Genomic DNA, 8,055 nt, shown 5'->3' with positions numbered 1-8,055 from the left:
AAGTTGCTAGAAGCTTCAGTGTCTGAAAAGGTAGGTACAAACTTACCTACAGAGTGTAGGTAGGAATACCTACATCCCTATACCTTACGAAAGCAAACCTACCTACCTGATGCAATTTTCATGTTCTCAGGTAAACAATAAATTAAATCGTTAACAATCGAAATTGTAAACATAATTCTCAGTGTGGTGTGGACACAAATACTAAATTACATTATTAAGAATGAGGTATCTAATTTTGTACCTATCTGTAAGGTATCTATTTAGGTAGGTACTACCTACAAAAAAAAAAAAAAAAAAAAAAAAAAAAAAATACTTCCACAAATAATTGAAATATTATGTATCTATGACACTGCTCGTAAATTAATAACTCAGTATCTTGGGTAGAATTGGAAGTAGATAGAAGTACACAACAACAATAATTTAAACATAATATTATCTACATGTAGCTTAGCCCTTTTTCATCCAAGCCCTCCTCGACCCCATGACATAATAGCAGTAGATTTACAAACACTCCAAAGCGACCGAAAATTGAAAAGGTTACCAAATGGAAACTAATCACCGAATTGAAATTTACACCAAAAAGATGGGCGTCCACCGGACGAAATTTTAATACCAAATAGGTATTTTGCCCTCAGCCGCAGCAAATTTCAGATGTTTCAACTATTCATCCTGTCATGAGATAGGTAGGGGAAGAGGAGGAAAATAAAATATACCTATTTAAATATGTATCTACCTATATATTCCTAAAATTAAATTAATTTTTATTTTGAGTAAAATCACGTCACAACATGTATACTTACACAAGAATGCACTAATTTATACCTACAGATAAATACAATAGGGGTAGATGATTTAAGTGTAACTTACCTACTTATTACACGTAAAACGATTCTTAGTACGTAGATACTATAAGTACCTTAAATCTAATTAAGTTTTCTTAAGTCTGGGAGAAAAAATCATGAAGTCCTATCGTATCTAACTTGTCTAATCTAAAAATCAAGCATAGAAGAAGACTACACAGTACATGGTACTTACATCTAAAATTATAGGTAATTGGGCCTTTTGAGTTGGGAGAAAAATGGAATGATCATTTTTTATTAAATAACCTATTACCTAGATATATCTAATTATTTGACCGATCAATGAACGATAGTGAATATGAACTTTAAAATTACTATTTTATTTGAGTTGTACTAGGTAAACATTTAAACTTATTTTTGTCTTCGCCATAGAAAAGTAAACTGCCCGAAAAATTAAGATGGTGCAAATTAGGTTAAAATAATAAAGGGTCTACTTTTCAGAGCAAATTTTCTCGAAAATTGCTTTTAAGAGATCAAATAACTGGTGCTTTTACCCTTTTTATTCATGAAGGCCCAATTTCAAACCTACACTAGATAAAATTGGATTTCAGAATAATAATCCAAAACACCATTTTTACTTTCTATTACTACAGTATAGCGAGCTATACTAGTAATTTACTTTCCTTATCCTACTACCTCACTTCCCCTCACTCTCCTTGATCTTTCTCCTTTCTCTCTCTCTCTTTCCTTTTCTCTCGTATTTGAAAGAGAGAGAGGGGGAGGGAGAAAGACGAGAAAGATAATTATTGATAATTGCCAAAACACGTTTTGAGGTCCCTAGAGCCTAAATCCAAAGTTTCAGCCATTGGTCCGTGTGTGTGTCTGTGTGTAGTGTGTGTCTGTCTAAACAAAATATCTCGAGAACGGTAAGAGCTAAGAGACTTGAAATTTGGTATGTAGATGTCAAATGTGACAAGGATGCGACACGAAACTTTTGGTTAAGATCGGTGCAACTGGCATTTTACCGCTTTTTGGCGGTTTTCGGTGTAATTTAACAATATCTCGGGAACGGTATAAGCTAAAGACTTGAAAGAGACTTGAAATTTGGTATGTAGTGTCAAATGTGACAAGGATGCGACACGAAACTTTTGGTTAAGACCGGTGCAACGCTTGGCGGCATTTTACCGCTTTTTGGCGGTTTTCGGTCTAGTTTAACAATATCTCGGGAACGGTATGAGCTAGAGACTTGAAATTTGGTATGTAGTTCACAAATGTGACAAGGATCCAACAGAAAACGTTTAGTTAAGATAGGTGCTGCGCTTGGCGGTATTTTGACCGCTTTTGGACGGATTTCGACCATTTTTTTGGCGGTTTTCAGCTTTTCCGACTAAACGGTTAGAGATATGGTAAAAGTTAGGGTAAAATAATACTCAAAACGCGCTGCCCGGCAGCTAGGATCGGAACGCCACCTTACAAGTCCTTAGTGAAACGTACTCTGTACAAGTCCTTAGTGAAACGTTCTCTGTACAAGTCCTTAGTGAAACAGTATCCTACATTTATGTTTCCTTTACAAGCACATTTTTCCCCTTTTCTTCTCTTTTTTTCTCTCTTCCTCTTCTTATTCTTATATTCACCCTACTCTTTCTTCTTGTTTTCAGCTTTCCTTCAAACCTTCTCCTTCCCACACTCTCTTGTACATACCTACTTCACTTTTTTATACTGCATTCTTTACTCCCTCTATCTCTATCTCTCTCTCTCTCTCTCACTTCTCTCTTGCCTTTGACTTTTGATATTCAAAAGGCAAAGAGAAATATTTCTGTCATAAAAGTTCTTGTTTTTGAACGACTTCTTTCTTTTCTTCTTCTTCTCCTTTCTTGCTCTTTCTTTCTCCTTTTCTCTTCTCTTCCTCCTCCTACCTCTTTTCTTTCTTCCTCTAACATTACCTACCTAAACTAAGGTAGAGTTACTATAATTAAAGATTAACATTAACAACACAAGCCAAGGTAGTACTGTTGGGTAAGTATAGGTTTTACAAGTGGTGACTAAAGTTGTTATAAGCTTCAGTATCTGAAAAGGTAGGTACAAACTTACCTACAGAGTGTAGGTAGGTATACCTACATCCCTATACCCTATACCTTACGAAAGCAAACCTACCTACCTGATGCAATTTTCATGTTCTCAGGTAAACAATAAATTAGGTAAATCGTTAACAATCGAAATTGTAAAAATAATTTTCAGTGTGGTGTGGACACAAATACTAAATTACATTATTAAGAATGAGGTATCTAATTTTTGTACCTATCTGTAAGGTATCTATTTAGGTAGGTACTACCTACCTACCTACCCTTAACATTAGTCACTATACCTACTGACAAATAACAAATGAGATCTATCTAGTGATTGGACTACATAAGGTTTCTAAATACGAATACGTATTAAAGAGTCAGGCCTAAGAGAGGCAGATATAGAAATGATAGGTATGCGATCTACATTAGGTATTTCTTCATAAACCAGAAAACTCACAAGTTGATCAAAATAACAGAGACACAAAGTTATTATTTACCTACCTATCCTATACTCACGCGTATACACCCATTTACATTTTAGTCATCTAAGGAAGGACCAATAATTAATTCGCATCCAAAAATTAACAACCCGTAAAGGTGACTCCTGAGTCTCCTGACTCATACTTAAACATGTGTTCTTAGTCACTATACCTACTGACAAATAAGATCTATCTAGTGATTGGACTACATAAGGTTCCTAAATACGAATACGTATTAAAGAGTCAGAGGCCTAAGAGAGGCAGATATAGAAATGATAGGTATGCGATCTACATTATTTCTTCGTAAACTAGAAAACTCCCAAGTTGATCAAAATAACAGAGACACAAAGTTATTATTTACCTACCTATCCTATACTCACGCGTATACACCCATTTACATTTTAGTCATCTAAGGAAGGACCAATAATTATTTCGCATCCAAAAATTAACAACCCGTAAAGGTGACTCCTGAGTCTCCTGACTCATACTTAAACATGTTGTGTTCGTCAACATAGGTAATATTATTTATAATAATATTTCATATTCTTCCGCCATCATTTATTAACTCATCAATAAAGAAACAAACACAACATTCTATAACGCCTATCCTAAATTTGGAAAAACAGTAAAGATTTAACAACTCGCCAACCCCCATCAGATCCATAGGAAGAAAATTTTGTACCTTATGAGGTAGAAAAAATGTACCTCAGCTCCGGCTCTATTACATTTTAGTCATCTAAGGAAGGACCAATAGGTAATTATTTCGCATCCAAAAATTAACAACCCGTAAAGGTGACTCCTGAGTCTCCTGACTCATACTTAAACATGTGTTGGTCAACATAGGTAATATTATTTATAATATTTCATATTCTTCCGCCATCATTTATTAACTCATCAATAAGAGAAACAAACACAACATTTTATAACACCTATCCTAAATTTGGAAAAACAGTAAAGATTTAACAAAAACGGTTTTCAATTGACTTTCATAGATAATGGTAGAGTTGTTTGTGGATACTTGTGATTTATCAGAGATAGGGGTCAACATAATTATAGTACTTATGGCCTTATGGCTGATTGGCTAAAGAGTTTGAAATCAACCAATCACACTGCTTAAATCAAGAGATAAACTGAACCTAATTTAAACTCTGCTTGTGACACCAACCATTACCGGATTAAGGAGCGCGGTAGTGCTCCGCACCGCCAAGTCATAAAAAGGGGAGCTATACCTAAGAAGCTAGCAAAGAATATCATCAGCTATCTGAAAATCTACTAAGCTGGCAGAGGAATAGGTACTAGCTGGCTAGAAAGAAACTAGTAGGTGCATTTTTCAAAGTTTTTTTCCTCAATTTTCATGTTTTTGGTATTTACCTACTACTTTTATCCTTCTTTTCATATGAACTTAAAACTAGTTTTTGCAATTTTTCTCATAAAAAGGGGAGCTATACCTAAGAAGCTAGCAAAGAATATCATCAGCTATCTGAAAATCTACTAAGCTGGCAGAGGAATAGGTACGAGCTAAAAAGAAACTAGTATGTGCACATAAAAAGGGGAGCTATACCTAAGAAGCTAGCAAAGAATATCATCAGCTATCTGAAAATCTACTAAGCTGGCAGAGGAATAGGTACGCGCTAGAAAGAAACTAGTAGGTGCATTTTTCAAAGTTTTTTTCCTCAATTTTCATGTTTTTGGTATTGACTACTTTTATCCTTCTTTTCATATGAACTTAAAACTAGTTTTTGCAATTTTTCCTACCCACATTTCTCTGGTTAACCAAAAGCATCACGAAAACTAATCACTAAATAGTTAAATACCTAGGTAATTATAGAAGATATCTTTTAATCAGAAGTATAATAAACGTTCAATGTGATAGGGTAGAGTGGGGACAAACGCCCACTATGGGTAATGTGGCGCACCTTGTTCTCTGGTTAACCAAAAGCATCACGAAAACTAATCACTAAATAGTTAAATACCTAGGTAATTATAGAAGATATCTTTTAATCAGAAGAATAATAAACGTTCAATGTGATAGGGGAGAGTGGGGACAAACGCCCACTATGGGTAATGTGGCGCACCTTGCCCCCCACTCTACCCTTACACTATTTGTATAAACGAAATATGACGTGTGATTATAGTTTGAAATAAAATCTCCAAGTGGTTCATAAATTTAAAAAAAATCTTGAGCTTCGAAATATTGGATTTTTTTGTATCTTTTTACAACATAACATTTGTCTATCTACAATCTAAGAGAAAACAATATTGTACACAATTTAACAATTGTATGCTCACCTCACAGCATGTGATTATAGTTTGAAATAAAATCTCCAAGTGGTTCATAAATTTAAAAAAAATCTTGAGCTTCGAAATATTGGATTTTTTTGTATCTATCTTTTTACAACATAACATTTGTCTATCTACAATCTAAGAGAAAACAATATTGTACACAATTTAACAATTGTATGCTCACAGCACACCAAAACTAATCACTAAATAGTTAAATACCTAGGTAATTATAGAAGATATCTTTTAATCAGAAGTATAATAAACGTTCAATGTGATAGGGGAGAGTGGGGACAAACGCCCACTATGGGTAATGTGGCGCACCTTGCCCCCCCACTCTGCCCTTACACTATTTGTATAAACGAAATATGACGTGTGATTATAGTTTGAAATAAAATCTCCAAGTGGTTCATAAATTTAAAAAAAAATCTTGAGCTTCGAAATATTGGATTTTTTTGTATCTTTTTACAACATAACATTTGTCTATCTACAATCTAAGAGAAAACAATATTGTACACAATTTTAACAATTGTATGCTCACACTCTCACAGCATACGTATTGTATGCCCAAGGCATACAAAATTTCCATTCCGAAATACCAAAAATACAAGTTCGCAATATCTGTTCCCAGATTTTATTGGAAAAGGACGTTTTCGGAAAAACAAAAGTAGGTTGTAATGAAAGAAAGATTCATAATCTAAAATCAAGAGGGATTGTCTTAAACATTTCGTTGCTAATTCACAAAATCCATTCACTATATTCTCCTCACAGCATACGTATTGTATGCTCAAGGCATACAAAATTTCCATTCCGAAATACCAAAAATACAAGTTCGCAATACCTGTTCCCAGATTTTATTGGAAAAGGACGTTTTCGGAAAAACAAAAGTAGGTTGTAACGAAAGAAAGATTCATAATTTAAAATCAAGAGGGATTGTCTTAAACATTTCGTTGCTAATTCACAAAATCCATTCACTATTCATCGATAGTAAAACATAATTCATCCATCATTCAATGAATTCATCCATATTCTTGGGAAAAACCATAAAAGTTTACCCGCTAAAACTTTTAATAAATTGTAGAGGTACTTTTAAATTGGAACATCTTCTCAGGTAGAAAAATAAAAAAATGTAAAAATAAAATTGGGATTTTTTAAAGATTTTAAGACGGATTGGAGGGGGGGAATAAGAACAGCGTAGTCATCAGGCGTCTCTGAACGATCCAGGTCGCAATTCGTGGTTATCGGATCTGGAAGGGTTAACAATTGAATGAATGAGAACCTCAAACCTGTGATATTATTTTCAACTTGACAAAAGAAGTTGATTTTGATTGCAATGGAGCAGTTGCAAATGGGTAAAAATTATAAATAAATGGTCGATTCCTATGTAAAAAGTAGGGAAAAATTCAAATCTGAGGTTAAAACTCCGAGAAAGTAACTTTAAAAGGTCGAAAATTCAATTTTTAATTGCCGTTCTATTGAAAAAGTTCAAAGAGTTGTGACGTCAGACTTAACCTAAAAATGCGCAGAAACGCTTGCGCACAAACAAACGAAGCGGGAGTCATGAATTATGACGTCATCGCCTACGGGAGCGTATGTCGTGACGTCAAACTTTACAAATTACCGGTATTTTTTAAATCGATTTATCTCGGGATCTAGAATTCGTAGAAGAAAAAGAAAAATTCCGTTGGTCCTCCTGCTCTATGACTTTGAAACATCACCCAAGTAAGCGCAACAGATCTATTCTGATAATTTTTGAGGTATTTACATTTCTTAGGATCTGAATTCTAGGACATAAAATTCCTAGATCCTGAACCAATATTCAAAGACATCAAATAGTTGTTCTTATACGGTATGTTAAAAAAAATTCACAAGATCAAAACTTACAACTACACATATTACAAGCTTTTCTCGGATTTGATTAAATTCCTCGCACGTTTCACCATCTAATGTGTCATCATCAGAACGTCCCTATTGTGCGCATTGTCCTTCACAATATCACCCCTAATATCCCGGAATCCCAGGTGTGTGTTCAGATTTAATCCCACAACTCCGCACCTCCTCACGACTCACGATCTTCTAATTTCATCAACGGATTCACTCACACGATCCCTGACGTGATAATGGTTCCCTGGAATATTTTTTAATAGCCTTTGGCTAGGAGCTTATCTTCCTTTGTATCCGACAATTATACAGCGTGATTTCTTTGTGTGATGAAATGGACTGTCACTATCAGTAGGAGGGATTACTCGGGAATTTATTCAACACTCCTTGGACTCCTTAATAAATTCTTCGCATTCCAGGATTTGAAATTAAAAACGAAATGTAAAGGTCTGTCCGTACCTATCTATGAATTGCAGAGCGTCTCGCCCCAAAAAAAGGTCAAGGAAAATGGATATGGAATTAAAAATGTTTTTTCTTAGTTTTTCAGTA

At 34.5% G+C, this 8,055-nt stretch overlaps 1 long non-coding RNA gene across 1 annotated transcript; it reads right to left on the bottom strand.

Annotated features, from left to right (window-relative positions):
* Positions 1-4,452: 4,452 nt before the first annotated feature.
* Positions 4,453-4,886, bottom strand: LOC113470663. Its single transcript, XR_003393633.1, has 2 exons — positions 4,794-4,886; positions 4,453-4,574 (listed from the first exon to the last, which is right to left on the bottom strand). It is a non-coding gene; the product is annotated as an uncharacterized LOC113470663 (long non-coding RNA).
* Positions 4,887-8,055: the final 3,169 nt, after the last annotated feature.

Source organism: Diaphorina citri, unplaced genomic scaffold (assembly GCF_000475195.1).
Source record: "Diaphorina citri unplaced genomic scaffold, Diaci psyllid genome assembly version 1.1 scaffold1735, whole genome shotgun sequence".
Taxonomy (NCBI): domain Eukaryota; kingdom Metazoa; phylum Arthropoda; class Insecta; order Hemiptera; family Psyllidae; genus Diaphorina; species Diaphorina citri.
This window is presented reverse-complemented; position numbering and strand designations above follow the sequence as displayed.